The 25,929-nt window shown below is 45.2% G+C and overlaps 1 pseudogene; it reads left to right on the top strand.

The window, feature by feature from the left end:
* Nucleotides 1-25,929, top strand: part of LOC127640267 (protein O-mannosyl-transferase TMTC3-like) — a 95,535-nt pseudogene that overhangs the window by 13,561 nt on the left and 56,045 nt on the right.

The following is a 25,929-nucleotide window of genomic DNA, read 5'->3' on the forward strand; positions in this document are numbered from 1 at the left end:
TGGTTTTGGTTATTAAACGAGTTAATTCAACAAATTATGTCAAAATGATAATGTTGTATTATTTAAGTTGTTGGATGCAGTTGGAAAAGTCAAGACCACTAAGGTGAGACAGGCTGTTTTAATGGGGGGTGTTCTCACAACAACTAACTTCCCGTGTTTGGAATTTGTTCCTGTAATGCTTTTGAAAAAACACCAAACGGGACACCACGGACACCAAAGTGTACCGTATTCATGGAAGGTTCCAAAACGACTTGCCCACTATGTATCCTAAATAGTTATCTATGGATGTCTTACCTTTCATGAGCAAATTTTCTGATGTCAAAATAAAATATGTTTAAAATCACAAAGGGCATGTCTACATTTGGTTTTTAGAGGTAAATGCATTAACCAAGTTATAACTGACAGCTTATACAGTTTTCTTATTGATATTGCATTCAATACATTCTGCCTGGAGAAAAAAAAAAAATGGGAAGAAGACATAACTACTGTATTTTGTAAGTGACAGTTGTGTACGTAACTTCAGGGCAGCATCTATCATTTCTAATAGCACTGAAACAAAACAGCATAGTCTCATAGTTTTCTTAACCACAAGTCTTACCAGATGTGAAACCACCCTATTCCATTTAGAAACTTCTGCAGAATTATATATATATATATATATATATATATATATATATATACGTTTGGTTACGTATGTAACCTCCGTTCCCCGAGGGAGGGAACGACACGTTGTGTCGGAGAAGCGACACTAGGGGTCTCTCTTGACGCCGATATTCACCTCTGATCTTATTGAAAAGGGCCAATGGGAGTTGGCAGTCGGTATTTGCATACCCGCCCCGGACATACGGGTATTTAAGCGGGGCAAATACGGGAGTTCATTCAGGATTTTTCTGAGGAGCCGAAATGGTCCGGCCACAACAGTGGCTCGGTTCAGCGACATGGCGGAGGAAAGACACAACGTGTCGTTCCCTCCCTCGGGGAACGGAGGTTACATACGTAACCAAACGTTCCCCTTCTGTCGCTCTCTCCACGTTGTGTCGGAGAAGCGACACTAGGGGACCCATTCCAATCTTGCCATGCGCTGAACCTTGTACGTGGACCGCCAATACAGAGGCGGGCAGGGATTTCATCCAGTGCCACGCATCGTCTGTACCTGGCTGCACGTACCCTTCCCCAATGCCCCATAAGAACATCGGAGTCCTTCTAGTTACCCTGGGAGGGGAACAAGGCGATGTTTGCCAACATGGGAATGGGCCAGCCTGGCTGGGCCTCTTTTCTCCCTATGTTTCTCGCATAAAGCAATCACGGCCGGGGCCCTTACACGCATATAGGGAAGGGGGTCTTACCCAGACCCTGCGGAGACCACACCTGCCCTTTTTCTTGGGGAGGAAAAGTGGTAGACACATCACACGGCCGTCTTAGGGCTCGTTTGGAAAGTATGGTGCGGTGGTAGATCCAGCCTCGAAAGGGGGAGTTGCTACAGCACGGCGACCAAGGCAGCTGTAACTGCCTAAGGGAGACACGGGGGTCCGCTCGTAAGGGGACAGAACCGTGAAATTACACACAGGGGGAGTCCGAACAGGAGGCCTTCTTATTTTACCTGTGGAGCCCCTATGCCAGTACGGGGTGGCCATCAGGGTACCCGCAGTGGCTTGAGTCGGCGAGTTCCTCCGCTGAACCGCGGACCCGGAGGGCTGGGGAGGAATCGACCAGGGCCCGACTCGGAGTGGGGCGCCCTGGGAAGAAGGCGCACTACTTTACCTTGACGTCAGGAAAAGGGCGCGGGGTGCAAGCGATCCACCCGGCCGGTCGGTCTACGTGTTACCGAGTTCTACGGGCTCGGACCTGAGAAAACATGAGACGCAACCGACTCAACGCGGAGGTTGTAAAACCTCGCGAAGGTGTTGGGTGTTGCCCAACCCGCGGCTCTACAGATGTCTGCTAGGGAGGTGCCCTTGGCCAGTGCCCACGAGGACGCAACGCCCCTTGTTGAGTGAGCTCGGACCCGTAAGGGTAGGGGCACGGCCTGGGTGTGATAAGCCAGTGTGATGGCATCGACAACCTAGTGGACGAGCCTCTGTTTGGAGACGGCATTCCATTTCTGCCGTCCCCCAAAGCAGACAAAGAGCTGTTCAGAGCGTCTGGTGCTCTGTGTGCGGTTCAGGTAAATGCGCAGGGTGCGCACTGGACACAGCAACGAAAGGGCTGGGTCTGCCTCCAGGCAATTGATGTGCCAACGCAGCGGGGCCCCTTTCCAACGGCCCGCTGCTGTGTGCCCGCTGCACACGGCACCCCACCCTGACCGGGAGGCGTCGGTTGTGACCAGGACGCGTCGGGACACCTGCTGCAGGGGCACTCCTGCCCGTAAAAAGCAGAGGTCTGTCCAGGGTCGGAGTGTTTTGAGGCAGGAGGGGGTGATCCTTACCCGATGTGTGCCGTGGTGCCATGCTTGTCTCGGGACTCGAGTCTGGAGCCAGTGCTGGAGTGGTCTCATATGCATCAACCCCAGCGGCGCGACCGCCAGGAGGACGCTAATATGCCCCAGGAGCCTCTGGAAAAGTTTTAGAGGGACCACTGTGCCTGGCTTGAAGGAAGCGAGGCAGTCCAGCACCGACTGAGCACGCTCGCTCGTGAGACGTGCTGTCATTGAGACTGAGTCTAACTCCAACCCGAGAAAAGAGATGCTCTGAACCGGAGTGAGCTTGCTCTTTTCCCAGTTGACCTGAAGCCCCAAACGGCTGAGGTGCCGGAGCACCTGGTCTCTGTGTGTGCATAGTAACTCTCGAGAGTGTGCTAGGATGAGCCAGTCGTCGAGGTAGTTGAGAATGTGGATGCCGGCTACTCGTTGCGGGGCAAGGGCCGCCTCTGCGACTTTCGTGAAGACACGAGGGGACAGAGACAGGCCGAAGGGGAGGACTTTGTACTGAAACGCCTGGCCGTCGAACGCGAACCGTAGGAAGGGTCGGTGTCGTGGCAGAATTGAGACGTGGAAGTACGCGTCCTTCAGGTCCACTGCTGCGAACCAATCTAGATGCTGAACGCCAGCCAGAATATTTCTCTGCGTAAGCATTTTGAACGGGAGTTTTAACAAGGCGTCCGGTGTACCGGGACTGTTGTGATCTGAAAGCACATTGCCGTGAAAACGGCATTTGCGGGCCAGGTGACCCAGAGGCAAAGGAAATAGCTCTTTTATTGAGAATGTGGGTACCACAGCCCCCGTCAGGGGGTGTGGCAAATGAAAAAACAAAGGATTCTCCTCCCGGCCCTCCACCGGGGGACGGAGCGGTCTTACCACGTCCGGAGCTAACGTCTTCGGCTCTGGGTCGGCTGTCTCAGGAACACTTGGGTGCCTTCCGGGTCCTGGAGGGGGTTCGTGAGACAGGGGGCGTGCGCTGCCTGCGGAGTGCTCGACGTTGGGGCTGAGAGCTGGGCCCGGGTTGAGGCGGAGCAGGAGCTGGTTTCCTCGCAGGGGGACGCCCTCGGCGGGCAGACGGGGCAGGGCCCGTAGCGGCAGGTCTGCGGCGGGGCATGATGTGCGAAATGGCCTCCGTCTGCTTCTTCACCGCGGAGAACTGTTGGGCGAAGTCCTCGACGGTGTCACCGAAAAGGCCTATCTAGGAGACAGGTGCGTCCAGGAAGCGGTTTTTGTCAGCCTCACCCATCTCGACCAGGTTGAGCCAAAGATGGCGTTCCTCTTTAGTCAGAATAAGATGTAATATGAAGAAAAAGTTTATTGCATTACCATTTTTGTCAGCTGGCAGGGCAGAAAAGGGATTTTTGACTGTTCAATTATAGTGCTTGTAGTAATGTTGTGTAGTGTTTGGAGTGAATGGAACTGTTGTTTATATTAAAATGCTCCCTCACCTGACTTTATCAAGCCTGCTTCACAGGTGCACTTCAGTGGTCGTCTTCACTTGGATATGAAATGTTGCACAACCTATAGTGCGTGTTCAAGCCGTATTTAATTTTGGATGACTGTACACACTGTTCAGTGAGTCCAGTTAATTGCCATTTCTTGACACTGCTTCAGTTCCCGCTCCATTTTAAACCAAATAGGTTCTGTCTGGTTGTACACCTCCGACTTTGGAGCTGGCCAATCTTATTTAGCACTTATTTAAAGGCCATTGAAATACGCATATAAATAAAAAAAATTTTTTATCTCTTATACTCTCTACTTTTCAAATAAGCTATAGTTTTTGTAATGCAAAAATAAAACAAAAAATGTTAAAACAAAAAGTTTAATTAGAAACGAAGATCTGTGTCAAAGCCTTCCCCCCCACTTGTATCTATGGAAAGGCCAAATCAAAATTCATCACGGTCCAACTTTTGGGCACCTCTGATTTATGGCATCAGAAGACTTGATATATAGCGCATGAGTGGGGGCTGCTTTAATGGTGTTTTTTGCCATTTTTGGAGCTTGACAGCTCCTGGTCACCATACACATTCATTGCATGGAAAAGAGCACTGTGAACATTCTGCAAAATGTATTCTTTTGTGGGAGAAAAAAATCATGGAGGCTTGAAGCAAAATGAGGTTGAAAAATTATGACAGAATTTTCATTTTTGGCATCCCTTTAATAAAAACTACTCCAAAGTCTCAGTGTGTTTATTTGATGTATTCATTTTGTCAATTAGTGGTCGGATGTACGGCTGTTCCTTTGCTCTTTTGACAGCCTACCATGCCCTTTGCATTATGCAATAAAATTTTACATAATGGACTCTGGCATAATCCTCTTATGTGCACTCGGTCTTGAAAGGGTATGAATATAAGCAGCTGTTGTTTCTGACACAAACCCCGAGGTCTGTGGCTCTTTGCCTTGGACGAATCGTTGCTCAGTTCTCCCAGCTAAGCCTCTAATTCAACCCATATGCATGAGCAGCCAGTGGACTTTGATGTTCCACTGAAATATACGTAACTTAAGTAATTACTCTAAACGGCCTAATTCCTTACACACACACACACACACACACACACACACGCACACACACACACATAGCGTTTAAACGATAATGTATTAAATGTACAGGTGAAACTCGAAAAATTAGAATATCGTGCAAAAGTTCATTAATTTCAGTAATTCAACTTAAAAGGTGAAACTAATATATTATATAGACTCATTACAAGCAAAGTAAGATATTTCAAGCCTTTATTTGATATAATTTTGATGATTATGACTTACAGCTTATGAAAACCCCAAATTCAGAATCTCAGAAAATTAGAATATTGTGAAAAGGTTCAGTATTGTAGGCTCAAAGTGTCACACTCTAATAAGCTAAACACCAGCAAAGGGTTCCTGAGCCTTTAAATGGTCTCTCAGTCTGGTTCAGTTGAATTCACAATCATGGGGAAGACTGCTGACCTGACATTTGTGCAGAAAACCATCATTGACACCCTCCACAAGGAGGGAAAGCCTCAAAAGGTAATTGCAAAAGAAGTTGGATGTTCTCAAAGTGCTGTATCAAAGCACATTAATAGAAAGTTAAGTGGAAGGGAAAAGTGTGGAAGAAAAAGGTGCACAAGCAGCAGGGATGACCGTAGCCTGGAGAGGATTGTCAGGAAAAGGCCATTCAAATGTGTGGGGAGCTTCACAAGGAGTGGACTGAGGCTGGAGTTACTGCATCAAGAGCCACCACACACAGACGGGTCCTGGACATGGGCTTCAAATGTCAAACGTCTTACCTGGGCTAAAGAAAAAAGAACTGGTCTGTTGCTCAGTGGTCCAAAGTCCTCTTTTCTGATGAGAGCAAATTTTGCATCTCATTTGGAAACCAAGGTCCCAGAGTCTAGAGGAAGAATGGAGAGGCACACAATCCAAGATGCTTGAAGTCCAGTGTGAAGTTTCCACAGTCTGTGTTGGTTTGGGGAGCCATGTCATCGGCTGGTGTTGGTCCACTGTGCTTTATTAAGTCCAGAGTCAACGCAGCCGTCTACCGGGACATTTTAGAGCACTTCATGCTTCCTTCAGCAGACAAGCTTTATGGAGATGCTGACTTCATTTTCCAGCAGGACTTGGCACCTGCCCACACTGCCAAAAGTACCAAAACCTGGTTCAATGACCATGGTATTACTGTGCTTGATTGGCCAGCAAACTCGCCTGACCTGAACCCCATAGAGAATCTATGGGGCATTGCCAAGAGAAAGATGAGAGACATGAGACCAAACAATGCAGAAGAGCTGAAGGCCGCTATTGAAGCATCTTGGTCTTCCATAACACCTCAGCAGTGCCACAGGCTGATAGCATCCATGCCACGCCGCATTGAGGCAGTAATTAATGCAAAAGGGGCCCAAACCAAGTACTGAGTACACATGCATGATTACACTTTTCAGAGGGCCGACATTTCTGTATTTAAAATCCTTTTTTTTTTATTGATTTCATGTAATATTCTAATTTTCTGAGATTCTGAATTTGGGGTTTTCATAAGCTGTAAGCCATAATCATCAAAATTATATCAAATAAAGGCTTGAAATATCTTACTTTGCTTGTAATGAGTCTATATAATATATTAGTTTCACCTTTTAAGTTGAATTACTGAAATTAATGAACTTTTGCACGATATTCTAATTTTTCGAGTTTCACCTGTAATGTTGATCTAATGTGTCCGGTGCAGAGCTAATGTGGCATTTGAAAGTATGTAGCGTCCTCTTATGTAGCACTTATCTCCATAAAATATATTTTTGTTGCAACCTGGTGGTTAGCAGATGTCATCCAGACAACTTGAGTCATCGTGCTTTTCATTTGGGAGATGTGGCTTTAGATCTGGTCTGTGCATTGTCCCGATCTTTCCGTCATGTCTTCTCTCTACTTTTGCCATCAATAAAAATTTAAAAATCCTATAAAATGAATATTTCTTTTTTTACATAATTATTAACTGGATTTAAAAACAATTTAAGAAAATTTGAGTGGTGTTAACATGTGGAAAAAGTTGCTGCCACAACACTGGCAGCAACTATACGGTTGCTGGGGTGTTCTGGTGATTTTCAGCATGTTGTTGGAGTGGTCGAGGTGTTCTGTTTGTTTTGAACATGTTCCAATGCAGTTAATGGGTTGTTATGGTGGTTTACAGTATGTTGATGTGTGGTTGTCGAGGTGTTCTGTTTGTTTTTTAACATGTTGCTATGCGGTTAATAGGGTGTTCTGGTGGTTTTCAGTATGTGGATGTGTGGTTGTCGAGGTGTTCTGGTGGTTTTCAGCATGTTGTTATGCGGTATTTGGGGTGTTCTGGTGGTTTTTAACATATTGAAATGCAGTTAATGGGTTGTTCTGGTGGTTTCTGTATGTTGATATGCAGTTGTCTGGGTGTTCTGGTGGTTTTCAGCATGTTGTTGGGGTTTTCCGGGGGTTATCAGCATGCTGTTATGTGGTTGTTGGGGTGTTCTGGTGGTTTTCAGCATGTTGCTGTGCGGCACTTGGGGTGTTCTGGGGTGTTTTCAGCATGTTGTTATGTGGTTGCTAGGGTGTTCTGGGGTTTTTTCGGCATGTTGTTATGTGGTTGCTGGGGTGTTCTGGGGTGTTTTCAGCATGTTGTTATGTGGTTGCTTGGGTGTTTTCAGCATGTTGTTATGTGGTTGTTGGGGTGTTCTATGGGGTTTTCAGCATGTTAAATGGTAAATGGTCTGCACTTATATAGCACCTTTTATTAACCTTAGAGGTTACCAAAATGCTGTACACTGTGTCCCATTCACCCATTCACACACACATTCACACTCATACACCAATGGCGGCAGAGCTGTTTTCAGCATGTTGTTATGCGTTTGTTGGGATGTTCTGCTGGGTTTTCAGCATGTTGTTATGCTGCTGTTAGGTTGTCCTGGTGATTTTCAGCATGTTAATGTGTGGTTTTTGGTGTTCTGGTTGTTTTCCGTATGATATTATGCAGTTGTTAGGGTGTTTTGGGCTGTTTGCAGCTTGTTGCTATGTGTTTATTGGGGTGTTCTGGGTGGTTTTCAGCATGTTGTTATGTGGTTGTTGGGGTATTCTGGTGGTTTTCAGCATGTTGTTATGCAGTTGTTGGGGTATTCTGGTGGTTTTCAGCATGTTGTTATGCGGTTGTTAGGGTGTTCTGTTGGTTTTCATCATGTTGATGTGTGGTCGTTGGGGTGTTCTGGTTGGTTTTCAGCATGTTGTTATGCAGTTGTTAGGGTGTTCTGGTGGTTTTCAGCATGTTGTTTTGCAGTTGTTGGGGTGTTCTGGGGGGTTTTCAGCATGTTGTTATGCAGTTGTTTGGGTGTTCTGGGTGGTTTTCAGCATGTTGATGTGCGATTGTTTGGGTGTTCTGGTGGTTTCAGTATGTTGTTTTGCAAGAGGATGTGTTAGTAACTGGAGCACATTGCTATAATGTAACATTCAGTGAGTGTACTTAACCAGTTCCCCTTCAAAACATACTTTGATTGCAATTTCAAAACATCTTTTATCTTTGCTGTAAACTTCAAGGGCATGATAAAGCACTCATGGTCCTAACAATTAGTCCCTTAGCAAGCTGCCCCACGGGTTTAGTGAAGATGTGAGGGGCTGCTTCAGGCCTGTAAGCAGCTGTAGGAACCCTCCCCAGACCCTGAAGTTCCCCCAGCCCTTAATCCAATCAGCATAACTATATGACTCAGGCTACTTCATTATCATAGAGATAAAAGAAGGTCCACACCATTCTTTTTTGACTCACAAAAGTGTGAACAGAATCTGACAGAGACCTCCACTTAGCAACTCTGTTTAACAGTGTAATACAGCTGATGCTGTTGCTTCTCTAAATGACCAAGTCTGATACACATATAATAAAAAAATATTCTTACATTTATTTTCCCACACAATGCTCTACCAGTTGAACTTGTTTTGACATGAACATATGGAGTAAAAAACACCAAACAAAAACAGTAAAAAACTAGACCATAAACTGTTATCCAACTAACTACAACTGTTAAGTGCCCAACACTACAAATCGGTCTCATCATGCCAGGCATTGAAACAATCCCGCTTAGCCTGAAAGCATAAAGGGAACATCACATACCCGGCAGGTTACGAATGTTTTTTGGTGGCACACTCTGCATTTTCGTCTGCCAGCACTGCTGGTTTGTGTGATGCACTGTGGCTTGTGGCTTGATATGAGTGTCCTCCTGCACTTGAAGAACAGATTGAGCAGAAACCGGTGTCTGATTTCGAGGCATCCAATCGGCATGTTCCTGTATCAGAGTCTCCCAGAATTCCTTCTGACTCAGTGGCTTCTGGTTGTGTTGTGAGGCCAACTGTTGGTGTAGTATGAAGGCATTCACCACTGCAATGTCCAGAATGGTAGAACAGAGACCTGTACCACACTCTGGTCTTTCGGAGAACTGAATAATACCTAACAAGGGCATCGGAAATATGAACTCCTCCCAAGTTTCTGTGTGTAAAGTAATGGGGCATATTAAAATGGACATATTCAAGTAAATAAAATACACATATACACAACTTCTTATACAAAAACATAATTTTACATATACATATTTACATATAATAATACATTTTACTTCCTTGTTGTATTCTATCACTGCAATAGGAATTGGAACAGTCATTTCTGTCCATACCCGGTCTCTGTTCTTGACCCTCCTCTTCACAGTCTGATCGAGTTTGCTGAATGGGAGGAACACATCAACACTTCTCTTGTATCCTTACATTCAACAAATATTAGCTTATCAACTGCATGTTTCCATGGGGTGTGTTTTTGGGCAGCTTATTGACTGTGGTTTGTGGGAATCACACCCTGTTGCTACGAACTGACCCACAGGCAAAGATGTTCTTCTGGAAGGTCTTTGAAAAGTGATGGGCTGATGTAGAAATTATCTACATAAAACTTGTAGCCTGTTCCCAAGACATTTTCATCCACCAGTGCCATGGCAGACTCATAGTTCAGCCCCTTGCTTTGCTGGCTCTCTGCTCTGATTGCGATATTCTGCAGTGGATGAAAGCAAGTCTAGCAAGCACTTCTTGGCTGCTGATAGACTGGCTTCACCTTGCAAAAGGCAGTCATAGTCAGGTGTTCCTTTTTTCTTGACATTCTCAGCGTCAACCTTCAGATCACTGAGATGAATGGCTGGGGAAATTGCCTGAAACTTCCTGCATGACATACTGAGTAATATGGACCCTTTTCAGTAATCTGTGACTTCTGATAACTTTACTAGAACCTCCAAGTGTGAGTGACAGATACGAGTACAAGTCCTTCACAGGCATGTCTTTCCAAAGTTTCCTAGTGCCCTTCCCGCCAGCCTGGTGCTTGGCAGAATATGCATTGGAGTTTTGTATTATTGTATTACACACAGAGGATGAGAAGAACAGCTTAAATAATTAAAGTGGATTGTAGGAATCCACCTCTCCGGGAACCAGCACCTTATCGTGGTGGAGAGGTTTGTGTGCCCTTATGATCCTGAGGGTTGTGTTGTCTGGAGCCATGTGCTCCTGGTAGGGTCTCCCAAGGCAAAGTGGTCTCAGGTGAGGGGCCAGACTAAGAATGGTTCACAATGACTCATGGATAAAACGGCAAGAGGAGGAGTTACCCTGCCCGGAGGAAGCCCGGGGCCCCCATCTGGAGCCAGGCCCAGATGGAGGGCTCGTCGGCGAGCGCCTGGTGGCCGGGCTTGTCACGGAGCCCGGCCGGGTACAGCCCGAAGAAGCGACGTGGAACCCCCCTCTACATCCCTTGGGCCCACCACCCATTGGAGGAACCACAGGAGTCGGGTGCGCTGCCATATGGGCGGCAGTGAAGGCCGTGGGCCTCGACGGACCAGACCCGGGCAGCAAAGGCTTGCTCTGGGGACGTGGAATGTCACCTCACTGGGGGGGAAGGAGCCGGAACTAGTGAGGGAGGTGGAGCGTTACCAGTTGGATCTGGTGGGGCTTACATCGACGCACAGTTTTGGCTCTGGATCCGTACTCCTGGATAGGGGATGGACTCTATTCTTCTCTGGAGTTTCCCAGGGTGTGAGGCGACGGGCGGTGTGGGGATACTCACGAGTCCCCGGCTGAGCGCCACTACGTTGGAGTTTACCCCGGTGGACGAGAGGGTCAGCCTCCCTATGCCTACGGGTTGTGGGGAAAACTCTGACTGTTGTCTGTGCATATGCACCGAACAGCAGTTCAGAGTATTCGGCCTTCTTGGAGACCCTGAATGGAGTCCTGAATAGGGCCCCAGTAGGGGACTCCATAGTGATGCTGGGTGACTTCAACGCACACGTGGGAAATGACAGGGACACCTGGAAAGGTGTGATTGGGAGGAACGGCCTCCCTGATCTGAACTCAAGTGGATGTTTGTTATTAGACTTCTGTGCTAGTCATGGATTATCTATAACAAACACCATGTTCGAACATAAGGATGCTCATAAGTGTACGTGGTACCAGAGCACCCTAGGCCGAAGGTCGATGATCGATTTTGTAATCGTGTCGTCGGATCTGAGGCCATATGTTTTGGACACTCGGGTAAAGAGAGGGGCAGAGCTGTCAACCGATCACCATCTGGTGGTGAGTTGGGTCAGGGGGTGGGGAAAGACTCTGGACAGACCTGGGAAGCCCAAGCGAGTAGTGCGGGTGAACTGGGAACGTTTGGAGGAGGTCCCTGTCCGCGAGATCTTCAACTCACACCTCCGGCGGAGCTTTTCAGGCATCCCTGCGGAGGTTGGGGACATTGAACCGGGGTGGGCAATGTTCAAAGCTTCCATTGCCGAAGCCGCGGTGGAAAGCTGTGGCCTCAAGGTTTTAGGTGCCGCAAGGGGTGGTAACCCTCGAACACCGTGGTGGACACTGGTGGTCAGGGAAGCCGTCCGACTGAAGAAAGAGGCCTTCCGGGATTTGTTGTCCCGGAGGTCTCCGGAGGCATTTGCAAGGTACCGACAGGCCCGAAGGGCTGCGGCCTCGGCCGTGAGGGAGGCAAAGCAGTGGGTGTGGGAAAAGTTCAGAGAAGCCATGGAGAAGGACTTTCGGTCTGCACCAAAGTGCTTCTGGAAAACCGTCCGCCACCTTAGGAGGGGGAAATGGGGACCCATTCAAGCTGTATACAGCAAAGATGGGACGCTGTTGACCTCAACCGAGGAGGTTATTGGGCGGTGGAAGGAACACTTTGAAGAACTCCTAAATCCCAACACACCCTCTATGGTAGAGGCAGAGCCGGAGGATGATGGGGGATCAGGTTCTATTTCCCTGGGGGAGGTCACTGAGGTAGTCAAACAACTCCGCAGTGGCAAAGCCCCGGGGATTGATGAGATCCGACCAGAAATGCTGAAAGCTTTGGATGTGGAGGGGGTGTCATGGATGACACGCCTCTTCAACATTGCATGGAAATCGGGGACAGTGCCTAAGGAGTGGCAGAACGGGGTGGTGGTTCCCCTCTTCAAAAAGGGGGATCAGAGAGTGTGTGCCAACTACAGGGGTATCACACTTCTCAGCCTCCCTGGTAAAGTTTACTCCAAGGTGCTGGAGAGGAGGGTTCGGCCGATTGTCGAACCTCGGATTGAAGAAGAACAATGCGGTTTTCGTCCTGGCCGTGGAACGACGGACCAGATCTTTACTCTCGCAAGGATCCTGGAGGGGGCCTGGGAGTATGCCCATCCGGTCTACATGTGTTTTGTGGATCTGGAGAAGGCGTATGACCGGGTCCTCCGACAGACTGTGGGAGGTGCTGCGGGAGTACGGGGTGGGGGGATCCCTTCTTAGGGCGATCCAATCCCTGTACGTCCAAAGCGAGAGCTGTGTCCGGGTCCTCGGCACGAAGTCGAGTTCATTCCATGTGGGGGTTGGTCTCCGCCAAGGCTGCGCTTTGTCACCAATCCTGTTTGTGATATTCATGGACAGGATATCGAGGCGTAGTCGGGGTGGGGAAGGTGTGCGGTTCGGTGGGCTGGGGATCTCATCGCTGCTTTTTGCAGATGATGTTGTCTTCATGTCATCATCAGTCCGTGACCTTCAGCTCTCACTGGATCACTTGGCAGTCGAGTGTGAAGCAGCTGGGATGAGGATTAGCACCTCTAAATCTGAGGCCATGGTTCTCAGCAGGAAACCGATGGAGTGCGTACTCCAGGTAGGGAATGAGGTGTTGCCCCAAGTGAAGGAGTTCAAGTACCTGGGGGTCTTGTTCACGAGTGAGGGGACAATGGAGCGGGAGGTTGGCCAGAGAATCGGGGCAGCGGGGGCAGTATTGCACTCGCTCTATCGCACCGTTGTCACGGAAAAGAGAGCTGAGCCGAAAGGCAAAGCTCTCGATCTACCGGTCAATTTTTGTTCCTACCCTCACCTATGGTCATGAAGGTTGGGTCATGACCGAAAGAACTAGGTCACGAGTACAAGCGGCCGAAATGGGCTTCCTCAGAAGGGTGGCGGGCTTCTCCCTTAGAGATAGGGTGAGGAGCTCAGTCATCCGTGAGGAGCTCGGAGTAGAGCCGCTGCTCCTTTGCGTTGAAAGGAGTCAGTTGAGGTGGTTTGGGCATCTGGTAAGGATGCCCCCTGGACGCCTCCCTAGGGATGTGTTTCAGGCACGTCCAGCTGGGAGGAGGCCTCGGGGAAGACCCAGGACTAGGTGGAGAGATTACATCTCCACACTGGCCTGGGAATGCCTCGGGGTCCCCCAGTCAGAGTTGGTTAATGTGGCTCGGGATAGGGAAGTTTGGGGCCCCCTGCTGGAGCAGCTGCCCCCGTGACCCGACTTCGGATAAGCGGTTGAAGATGGATGGATGGATGGATGTAGGAATCCACTGTGTTGATATTATTTGTGGGCCAGGTGTTCGAGATGGTTTGAAGACTGGCTAAAGTGGTGGAATGTCTGCTTCATCTGGGGAATGCCATGTCTCTTCATTGACACCAGAGAAAACAGCCAGTAATAATCATGCCTGTCTACCTCTTCCTCTCCCTGTCCCTCTGCTTTCCCCTCTGCCTCTCCCACTGAAACTGTTGAAAGCAGGTGCAGTAGACAACTCCAGTGTTGAAGATGCCAACCATCTGCATCTTTTTGCTGGTTGCTGGCTAGTCCAGTCCTCAACAAAAGGATCATCTGGAGACCTATTGTCACAGTCCTGTTATTCTGGGTTTTTGTCTGACAGGACCATGGCTGATTTCTCTTCCCAGTCCGACCCTGGACAGGACTGTGGAATTATTGTCCCATGTCTGTCTTGTGTTTTGTTGTCTGTCTTTTTGTGGGGGCATGGTTTCAGTTGTATTCCCTGCCGTGCGCTCTTCGGTATGTCTTGTTTCATGTCTTCAGTATGGTGCCTGGGAGCTGACTTCCTGTCTGCTTTTTTATCTGTCAGTGTGAGGATCCGGACACTCATGCTGCATATCTGTCTGTAATTGACGTGGGAGCATCGTGCCTATGTCATCTTAGCGCATGCACTCTTGTCAATAATTTATGTCTGTCTATCACGAACACATTGCCTGCCCGGGTTGCAAGCTGTCTTCATGTTGTGCTGAGGTTTGGTAACTTCGGTCTAAGGTGTCGGGTGTGTGGGGGAACTCTCGCACAGGTGTCCTGTCTTGTTTTTTTCACCTGTTGCATGTATCGCGTGGCGCTTGTCTTGTTCAGGTTTCTTTTAGTGTGAGAATGCTTGATATTGCTTTGCTTGGCATTGCAACACATTCTCTCATCTTGTTTGTCGGTTAGCATGGGTGCATATTGCCTTATTGTCTTGGCGATGTGCGCTCATGCCATTCTGGTGTTTTGTTGTCTTGTGAGAACATGCGGCTTTGTTTTGTTTCTGTATCGCTGTGTGTCTCTCTGTTTTACCTCATGCCCCACCTCCTTGTTTGCCCATTATTAGTTTATTAGCCTCACTTGTCCCCTGTTAACCCGTTTGATTTCTCTCCCTATGTATTCTCCTCATGTTTGCTGTCCAGTGCCAGTTCACAGTCGGTTGTGTGTGTTGATTGGTCAAGTTTGTCAATCCGTTTATTCCCCCATCCCTACCTGATCCAGTCAGTCCTGTCTCCAGTTTCCCTTGCCCCATCCTGGATTATTTACATTGTTAGTTTCCCCCTACAGGGTTGTTTATGTTTGTTTTCCCCCTTGTGGGAGTTTTGGTTATATTAATAAATCCTTTGTTTTTTGAAACTCTGCATTTGGGTCTTGCCTATGCATTCTTTGACATTACAAACTGGTCCTGGACAGCAAACTTAAATAGGGAGAGAAAAAGTGTGGCTGGCCCAAAAGTGTGGCCGTCCTTTTCTGCATATCGCTACCCTCTTCTGCATATCACAGTGCCGTTTTGTGGCCCATTCTGCATAGCGTCATGGTTACTGTTGTAACCTCTGCTCCCCGAGGGAAGGAACGAGACGTTGTGTCGAATTAAGTGACACCAGGCGGTACCGCCAGTTGGCGGCGTTCTCAGGACACAGGTGGATCGCAACCGCCCTATCCACCTGGGGGACCTCCGTGTACCCGTGGACCACCCTGCCATCCAGGGTAGTAAGAGCGGAGTAAAAAGGTGCCCAAAAGGCGCAGCAAAAGGTGCCCTTCACAACCGCGTCAGCTCATCATGCACTTCCAGGACCGTACCGAGGTACCAGACGTCAAGCCGCGAAGGCTGTGGGGAGGACGGAGGGTTCCAGTCCAAGCCCACGCTCACAGCAGCCCTGGCAAGCATGTCGCCTTAGACTGGGTGGGTTGGCCTGAAGGTGGCAGCCCAGTTGAGTCTACCGCGTCAGATACCTGGACACTCTCCAATGCAGAGGCGATGTCATAATCCTAGTCCAGGGGCTCAAGAGAGAATGCCGGCTGGCTATGAGGCAAGCCGCACTCATCCCAAGCTTGGACGGAAGCGAGCAAGCGTGTCGGGGGGCGGATGGTACGTGGGGATTTACCCGGCGAAACCAAGCCTGTCGTTATCCCCATATTACTGTTTAGAAGACTACAAACATGTGTTCAAAAGACTACAAACACGGTGCTGGGTTGTATAACAATGGAAACACAGTAAAAAATTAACATTTGCACATGCATCATAATTCTCGTTGCAGATATGTTACAATAAACATGGATAATCTCATGATATTTCTACAGTGGTGGACAGTAACGAAGTAAATGTAATTCGTTACTGTACTTAAGTAGCTTTTTTGCGTATCTGTACTTTGCTGAAGTATTTACATTTGGGGAGACTTTTACTTTAACTCCACTACATTTCAAAGTCAAATATCTTACTTTTTACTCTACTACATTTTCAAAATCAGTCGTTCCTTTTTATTTATGAGTGGATAAAAACGTAACTGGTCAAACGAGCCACCAATCACAGTACAGCGCGCGCGCGCTTTGTTTTGAACTTGCCTTGGTGGCATCTACTAAGCGCGAACCAGGGGTGCATTTCCCAAAAGCATCGTTAGCCAACTATGGTCGCAAGTTCCGTCGTTATCATCATAATTCAACAAGTCGGTGTTTCCCGAAACCATCGTTCCAACGAACATTCGCAAACAGCATCGCAGAGTTGTGTGGTTGGAACGACAGCTCTCGACCTGTGGTTAGAAGCAGAGTTCCTTGTTAGTATAACATGTGGGCTTAATAAATTATTATCTTGAGCCAAATAAGCAAGATGACATTCAGTACAATCAGTATCTTTTATTTAGAAGACATACAAATGTCCTTTATGTCTTTTAGTTTGTCAATAGATTTAAAGCACCGTTTTTGAAGAGTGCGCATGTGTGAACGTGCTCTAGTGCGTAAGAACGAGCCTATGATTGAATCTGGAAATAAAGCAAATAACTGAGAAAAATATGAGATAGTCCTCAGATGACATGTCCGTAATTTATAGCAAAACATCTAGCATTAATTCGATCGCAAACAGATTCATTAAAAGTAGTTTTTACTCCACCACATGTGTGACATCATTAACCAACGTGGTTGAACAACCAATTTGCGACAATACGGTTTCGGGAAACAGTCGTGACTAGCAAGTTGATTTCTTCAACAGTGCATCGTACTACGGTAGTGGAGCAGCAAGTTACGTCGTTGTACGGGAAACACGCTCCAGAGCCGTTAAATATGAGAGTTGCGAACATAGACGGTTGCGACAGTGATCTCGCCGCCGCGCGGTCACATGATTCGTGTAGCTCTCAATAGTTCCAAACAAATTGCGTTGCCAATGATTTTAAGCGGGGCAGAGAGCAGCAGCTATTATTGCAGCAATTATCGGTAAATATTGACGCATAATGTACACTGCTTATTATGTTGACACTAAAATGACTTGCATTTAATAGCACTTTTTTCCTGGGGAGTAGCAGAAACACTGCATTAATACGTTTTTGTGTTTAATTTTGGAGGGAAATTGGCTGCTCCCATAACATAGAATAGAATATATATATATATATATATATATATATATATATATATATATATATATATATATTCTATGTGTGTGCGCGTGTGTGTATATGTGTAGTGTGTGTGTGTATATATATATATATATATATATATATATATATATATATATATATATTTATTTAATGGCGTTGTGCAGGTTTATGTGAATGTATCATAACATTAGGATGTTAATAATTATGACCATAGACACTCGAGAAAAATATATACAGTAAATACTGTAAATGTATTATACCTTATGGGAACAGTCCCTTCCCTCCAAAATTAAACACACAAAAAATGTATTCAATTCAAATATATATATATATATATATATATATATATATATATATATATATATATATATATATACACCTAACTAATTAATGTCATTTTATTAATAGATTGGTGTGCCAAGAGTGACATTAGTCTTCATGTAGACTGAGTTAATCAAGAGTCTTGTGACAAATTATAATAGGACATTATGGCCATAAAAAATCATAGTACTTGGATACTTAAGTACATTTGAAGGCAAATACTTTTGTACTTTTACTCAAGTGAATGTTTAAAGGCAGCACTTCTACTTTTACTTGAGTAATATTTTACCTTGAGTATCTTTACTTTAACTCAAGTACATGGTATGTGTACTTCGTCCACCACTGTATTTCTATAATATCCTAATAACTCTTTTGGACAAAAGATCTTGATGGATGTGTTGTTATGAACTCTTTAGATAAAAGATAGACCGAGGTTTGCATGATTGGATCTTAAGTCCAATAAATACGCAAAAAAAAAATCGAACTCATAGCAGGAGAACTGACTCCTGCTATGAGTTTGATTTTTTTTCCTGTACTGTCACTAATTAATACATTACTTTAATCAGTGTTCATAGGCAAAACAGTGTTCATATTTTTAAACTAGAGACTTAGAGCTTTCAAGTGATATATAATGTTGATTAGAGTAGGATTTGAAGGTAACATAGTCCAGTAATAATAAAATGGCCCACATGTGGACCAGTGCCAGTTAAGAGGTTGAAATGGTTGATTCATGTTCTATAATTTGATATTAAAAAATGCATCAATAGTGATGGTTAATAATTGTGTAATTTTACAATTATCTCTGAAATATTAATTATTTAATAATATAATTGTATCAATATGTATTTTGATATATTTTGGTTGCTCCTTATTTATTTCTATATTTTTTCTCTCTTTACTTACTGTTCACTCTACCCATGATAATTGACACCATACTTCAGGTGTTGAGAGGGAAAGATAGATTCTTCTATGCTATCCTGCAGACCTTTGTAGCGAATCAGCTCTATGAAATATTAATAATCAATCATAACTAGTTATAATCGATTAGGAATATTTGGATCAGTTAATCGGGTTAACTTGATGTAGCTACATTAACATTACAACCAAATACTCGGTTCATCCCGTGAACACTCAACATTGGTTATTAATTAATTAATTAATAGAAAGGTACATTTCCGGGGCATGGGAAATGTCTTTCTTACTAAGTATTAAGAGCAAGTAGTCAAAATCTATGATTAGTGACTTTAGATATGAGCTTGAGACACAGACAACTTTACATGTGACATGAACAAGACTTTATTAACTAGACTAAACATTTAAACTACTCTAACATACATATACATACATTCATACAGTTTACCAAGGGAAAGAGGGCTGAAGCAGAATACAGGAAGGCAAGAAGTTATAGCATTGTTTGAAGTTCAGCAGATCAACAGCCTGAGCAAACCATCATATTAGTTCTGACACGCCCTTTTTAGAAAGGGGTTAAGGATACTTAATGTATCAAATAATGAGACTAAGTTTGATACTTGCATGTCCCATTTGAATTAAACTGTCCTGATGCAATTTGTTGATGGCTTGAGTTGATCTTTGATGATGTTGTCTTGATGAGAGAGAGAACCAGTGGGAGTCAGAGACAAGGCCGTAGCCTGGCGCACGCTTGGGAGTCCTTGGGGCCTTCTAGGTCAGCATCATTCAGCAAGAGAGTGAGAGAGCACAAGGCTCAGAGGGCAAGAGAGGCAGGAAGCAAGAGGAGCATAAGAGAGCAAAGAGATAAGAGATAAGAGATAAGAGAGGGAACCAAGAGAGGGAGAAGCAATTTATAACCTTAGAAAACATGTCCCACCTCTCATTGGCTCGACCAATAAGAAGGGTTTGAGTTCCAGGCGGGAATTTGGTTTATGGCTCTTTGTTCTAAGAGGGGTGGTAGCCAATGAAGAAACTAGAAAATCTTCTTGTAATACTAATATGTTGTTGTTATCGACATATCATGTACACAGTCATTTCAATCTTCAAAATACCAAGTTATAGAGACCAAATATGCCACACATATGATTTCGGTTAACCATAGTATGCAAAGTCTGAAACATTAACCCATTAGAGTTTGCAAGAAAACATAGATCAACAACACTTAGGAAAATCCTGAGATGGAACATTAGATACATGTTAATATTTTTATCACATGGATATATATAGGATATACAGGATTAAACAGGGTTCATTTCTCTTTCTCAGTAAGAGAATGAAGTGAGGGTCAGCACTTCTCTGAACATTCCTTTGGAGGTCGTAAAAGTCTCCCTTACTCTGGGCATGAGAGAGTTCCTTTGTCAAGGCTCATTTGCATGTTTATGACAGTAAGAGATTTTGGGCTGAATGACTCAAAAGATAGTAAAACATCGCGTAATATCATTCTACAGATATCTTATATTCGAATTCAGCTTGGACAAATCGTAAGGTTTAATTTGATACCAAGAAACGTGTGTTTAGTACACTTAAAAAGGGAATATACACTCTATTAAATATGAGGCCTCAGAGTTTAAAACACACAACGAAACAGTTCTAACGAGTTTGATATACCTCAGAAATACACAACATACAGGGATTACACGTATTTCATTAGCAATATGCAGTTCTGTGTTTAACTGAAAAACACACACACACACACATTGTTGCGTTCAAAGTTTCCCCCTTCCTGTCCACACGATAAGCACGTGGTGAGCATGCGGATGTCACATGCGGTTCTCTGTCAATAGTTCATTGTCTCTTTGTCAATACATTTATTGTGCTTGTGGAGACTGGTTGGCGCTATTTCAGTAATTAGGGGAGTTTTTAACAGTAAGTTCTTGTTTGTTCGTGAATCTGTTAAGGCCACTGATCCTCCGCCATACCTTACACCTTGTTGAAGCTCATTGTCCTGATCATTAGCACACACCTGCTGGTCATCATCAGGGTGCAGGGTGCCAGTGTTCACCAGGTCAGATCACAGTTAAATTTATCCATTGGCTGGATATTGCTCTTGTGTAGGACACGTCACTGGACTTCCTGTTCCTGTTGCTGATGGCACGATGCAAGAGTGTTTGTAGCCTACTTAGCATTGCTTATTCTTATTCTCATACGTTCGTCTTTTTATCCTTTGTCATTTTACTGCCTGTTCGTGTTTTTCCACTTTTCAACTGTTTCTGTGTGTATTTTACCTGTTGCTGCTGGCACCTAGCTCGAGGCTGTGTTTGTAGCCAGCTAGTTTTTTTTATCATAGCTTATATATCTGTTTTCAGCCTTTCATCCTTAACATCTGCCATTTTTCAGTGCACATCGGGTTTCCCCCTGCATTATTCTCTTATCGCTAATCAACTGCATGCATTTTCCACGTGCATCCGCATTCTATTTTTATTGCGATTAAAGTGCGTGCTTTTACAGCGTGCACCTGTTTATCTCCTCTGTGTTACACAGATTACTACATCGATCTCAAAGCTTATCAAGAACAACCAACAACAGCAAACAATTGCGTGAGGGATTCACATAGATCTCAAACCCTAACCTCTCAGGAACAACCAACAACCTCAGACAACTGCGGTAAGCAATTCATGGCATATGCTCATGTTATTTCTTCCTGCATTGCATGTCACAGGTTTACAATAGCCTCTTCCATCAACAGTAAGGGATTCACATGTGATAAATATAAGGAATTAGTCAGGCTGATGGAGAAGATTAATGAGTTATAGATACGCATCTGAATGCTAGTGGAGGTCAGTGAGAAAGCGAAGCCAGTGGATACTGTTTCAGATGCGGGCAGTAGAGAGAGCAGCACACATACTTTGGTTCCGGCTGTAGAGCCCCCGCAGCAGGGAGTTTGGGGGACGTTTCAGTGGCATACTCGTTCAGCAAAGTGACACCACTCTCCCATTCCTGTTAGGGTTTCCAATTGATTCTCCCCACACAGTGATGCACCCACTGAAAATTATGTTGAAAGAGCACTTGTTATTGGTGATTCTATTGTAAGGAACGTGGAAATAGAGACTCCAGCCACTACTGTTAAATGTATTTCAGGTACCAGAGCATCTGACGTCAGATCAAATTTCAAGTGCTTGCTAATGCTAAACGGAGATTTTCTAAAATTGTTATTCATGCCAGCACTAATGATGTCCAGCTTTGCCAGTCAGAAATCACTAGAGATAATTTTAAAGGGGTGTGTGAATTTGCAAAAACTATGTCAGACACTGTAATATATTCTGGCCCCCTCCCTGCTCGTTGTGGTGACGAGGTTTATAGTAGATTAGTGTCACTGAATGGCTGGATGTCTGAGTGGTGTCTGAAGAATAAAATAGGATTTATAGACAATTGGAAGAGTTTTTGGGGTAGACCTGACCTGCTAAAGAGAGATGGACTCCATCCCTCCAGGGAAGATCTGCTCTCCTCTCTAGTAATTTAGCTCATAGTCTTAATAATGATAGTATATGACTAACTGGGTCCCAGGTCAGGAAGCAAACAAACTGGTTAATACAAACTTCTGCTAGCTGCCTTGAGACGTCACAAAGGTCACATAAACTACAACACATAGAGACTGTATCACCTAGATATCTCATAGAGACTGTGTCTGTTCCCCGAACTACCAAACACAAAACCCTCACTAAATCATTTAGAAAAAAATTGATTAAGGTCAAACATGAACAAAACAAACAAATTAAAGATAATCATCATATAAAGATAGGGCTACTAAACATTAGATATCTTTTACCAAAGCACTAATTGTAAATTAAATTATTACAGATCATAGTTTGGATGTGCTCTGTTTGACTGAAACCTTGCTTAAACTGTCCATCCATCCATCCATCCATCTTCAACCGCTTATCCGAAGTCGGGTCGCGGGGGCAGCTGCTCCAGCAGGGGGCCCCAAACTTCCCTATCCCGAGCCACATTAACCAACTCTGACTGGGGGACCCAGAGGCGTTCCCAGTCCAGTGTGGAGATGTAAACTCTCCACCTAATCCTGGGTCTTCCCCGAGGCCTCCTCCCAGCTGGACGTGCCTGAAACACCTCCCTAGGGAGGCGGCCAGGGGGCATCCTTACCAGATGCCCAAACCACCTCAACTGACTCCTTTCGACGCAAAGGAGCAGCGGCTCTACTCCGAGCTCCTCACGGATGACTGAGCTCCTCACCCTATCTCTAAGGGAGAAGCCCGGCACCCTTCTGAGGAAGCCCATTTTGGCCGCTTGTACTCGTGACCTAGTTCTTTCGGTCATGACCGAGCCTTCATGACCATAGGTGAGGGTAGGAACAAAAATTGACCGGTAGATCGAGAGCTTTGCCTTTCGGCTCAGCTCTCTTTTCGTGACAACGGTGCGATAGAGCGAGTGCAATACCGCCCCCGCTGCCCCGATTCTCCGGCCAACCTCCTGCTCCATTGTCCCCTCACTCGTGAATAAGACCCTGAGGTACTTGAACTCCTTCACTTGGGGCAATACCTCCTTCCCTACCTGGAGTACGCACTCCATCGGTTTCCTGCTTAAACTGGATGAATATATTAGTTTAAATGAATCTACTCCCCCAGGTTATTGTTATAAACATGAGCCTCATCTGAAGGGTCGAGGAGGTGTTGCTACAATTTACCGTGAAGTTTTTGGTGTTACTTAGAGGACAGGATACAAATGTAAGTCTTTTGAAATAATAATGCTCAATGTGACACCGTCAGATATAAATAAAATAACTCTGTCATCTTTTACCCTTGCTACAGTATATAGATTACCCTTATTCTAATTTCCTTGGTGAATTTGCTAATTTTTGATCAGATCTTGTAGTTCTATTTGGAAGACATGCAGGCTTGAGTGAGGTTTAAGATGCCATTTATTTGATGAATGTAAAACAGAAAAGTAATATCTCTCTTTGGTGTATGCCCCGTCTGGCGGTCCGAGGGAGTTGTACTCAGGACCATCATATCCTGCCGGAGATAGGAGGCAGGGGCGAGGAGCCTACCCCCCGTGTGGGACGAGGCTCAACTGGTGGTGGAGGTTGCCGGTTAGCACACTGAAACAGCAATGTGATAGATTGTGAGCAGACTTATAAAGCATTGGCTTACGTGCGATTGGCTAGGAGTTACCCAGCTAATGATGTGATGATGTACACCTGCTGGTCTTCCCGCTAGAACTATGCTCCACTTCCATTTACCATAGATAGATCTTTAATTGTTGGTGACTTCAACATTCACATAGATAATGAAAATAACACATTGGGATTAGCATTTATTGATATTCTAAACTCTCTTGGAGTCAGACAAAATGTAACAGGACCAACTCATCGCCATAATCATATGCTAGACTTGATGTTGATTATATAGAATTTCTGCCACAGAGCGATGACATCTCAGATCATTACCTCGTCTCTTGTATGCTGCGATAAGCTAATGCTACTCAATCTACACCACACTATCATTCAGGTAGAACTATTCTTTCGACCACTAAAGATAGCTTCACTAATAATCTTCCAGATCTATCTCATACACTCAGTAAACCCCAAAGCCTAGAAAAACTTGATGAAATAACAGAAAATATGAATAGGTCATGAAGAGCTAACAAAACTTATCGAAACATCAAAAGCCACAACAAAACAACTAAGAAATATTTCTAAATTACGACACATGATTTTTGTTGCTGATGCCAAAAAACTAATTCATGGGTTCATGACCTCAAGACTAGATTATTGTAATGCATTACTGGGAGGATGTCCAGCAAGATCAATAAATAAACTTCAATTGGTTCAAAATGCAGCAGCCAGAGTGCTGACGAGAACCAAGAATTATGATCATATTGGCCACATTTTATCATCGTTACATTGGCTACCTGTTAAATTTCATATTCTTTTTTAAATTCTGTTAAGTACGTACAAAGCTTTGAATGGTCTTGCTCCACAGTACTTAAGTGACATTCTATCATGCTATATTGCATCACGTTAATAACGATCGCAAAGTTCTGGCCTGTTAATAGTTTGACTGATGCCAACTCCAACCATAAGACATGGGATACTTCATATTCCATCTCCTGAACCTTGATTTAGGTTAGACATCACCAAAATGACCGGTCAATGCACCTAACTGATCTCTGCCTTATCTCTGCCTCTGCCAGGTACAGCAACAGCACTGCCTTCAACGCAGTGATGTGGACACTGAGGAGCTTGAAGCGGCTGGCCCTCTCCATAGGTGCTCCATTGATGGTGATGGGCAGTGTTTTCTCTCTTTTCTCCTGAAGTCCTCCACAAGCCCCTTGGTCTTTCTGACATTGAGGGAGATGTTGGAGCATAAATAAACCAGTTCTGCCCTCCACAAAACTATCAGAGCATCCAAACGCCAGTAGAGGGACAAGATTGAAGGACAGTTCAACAGACAGATTTTCTCCTGGATGGGCTTAATACTTTTTATGCTCATTTCGAGGGATATAACACCGCACTTGCGGAGAGAGCTCTCGTGGCCAAAACTACAGAGGTTAGTTCACACTTCGTCTCTGTAGCGGATGTAACCCGATCCTTTCGACGGGTGAATATCGTTTTCAACCTTTCCCTCTCCTTGTCTGTGGTCCCCACATGCTTTAAAACGTCCACCACTGCACTTGTACCAAAACAATCCAAAATCACTTGCTTAAATGACTGGCATCCAGTCACTCTTATCCCCATCATCAGCAAATGCTTTGAGAGACTGCTCTAAATGCTTCTGTCCTGCCTGACTCACTGGACTTACTGCAGTTTGCTTAACGAAACAACCGCTCCACTGATGATGCCATTGCATCTACACTACACACTGCCCTTTCCCACCTGGAAATGAACACATATATGAGAATGCTGTTTGTAGATTACAGCTCAGTATTCAACACCATAGCGCCCTCCAAGATTGATGTGAAACTCCGGGCTCTGGGCTTAAACACCTTACTGTGCAGCTGGATCCTTGTCTTCCTGTCAGGTTGGCGCCAGGAACATCTCCTCATCACTGACCCTCAACACTGGAACCCCACAGGGCTGTGATCTCAGCCCACTCCTGTATTCCCTGTACACACATGAATGTGTGGCAACACACAGCTCCAATGACATCATTAAGTTTGCTGATGATACAACGGTGGTAGGTTTGATCACTGACAGTGATGAAACAAAGAGAGGAGGTGCACACTCTGACACACTTGTGTCAGCGTCAGTAAGACCAAGGAGCTTGTGGTGGACTTCAGGAGAAAAGATAGAGAACACAGCTCCATCACCATCAATGGAGCACTGGTGGAGAGAGTCAGCAGCTTCAAGTTCCTTGGTATCTTCATCACAGAGGAACTCACATGGTCCGTCCACACAGAGGCCA

Source organism: Xyrauchen texanus, chromosome 49 (assembly GCF_025860055.1).
Source record: "Xyrauchen texanus isolate HMW12.3.18 chromosome 49, RBS_HiC_50CHRs, whole genome shotgun sequence".
NCBI lineage: Eukaryota > Metazoa > Chordata > Actinopteri > Cypriniformes > Catostomidae > Xyrauchen > Xyrauchen texanus.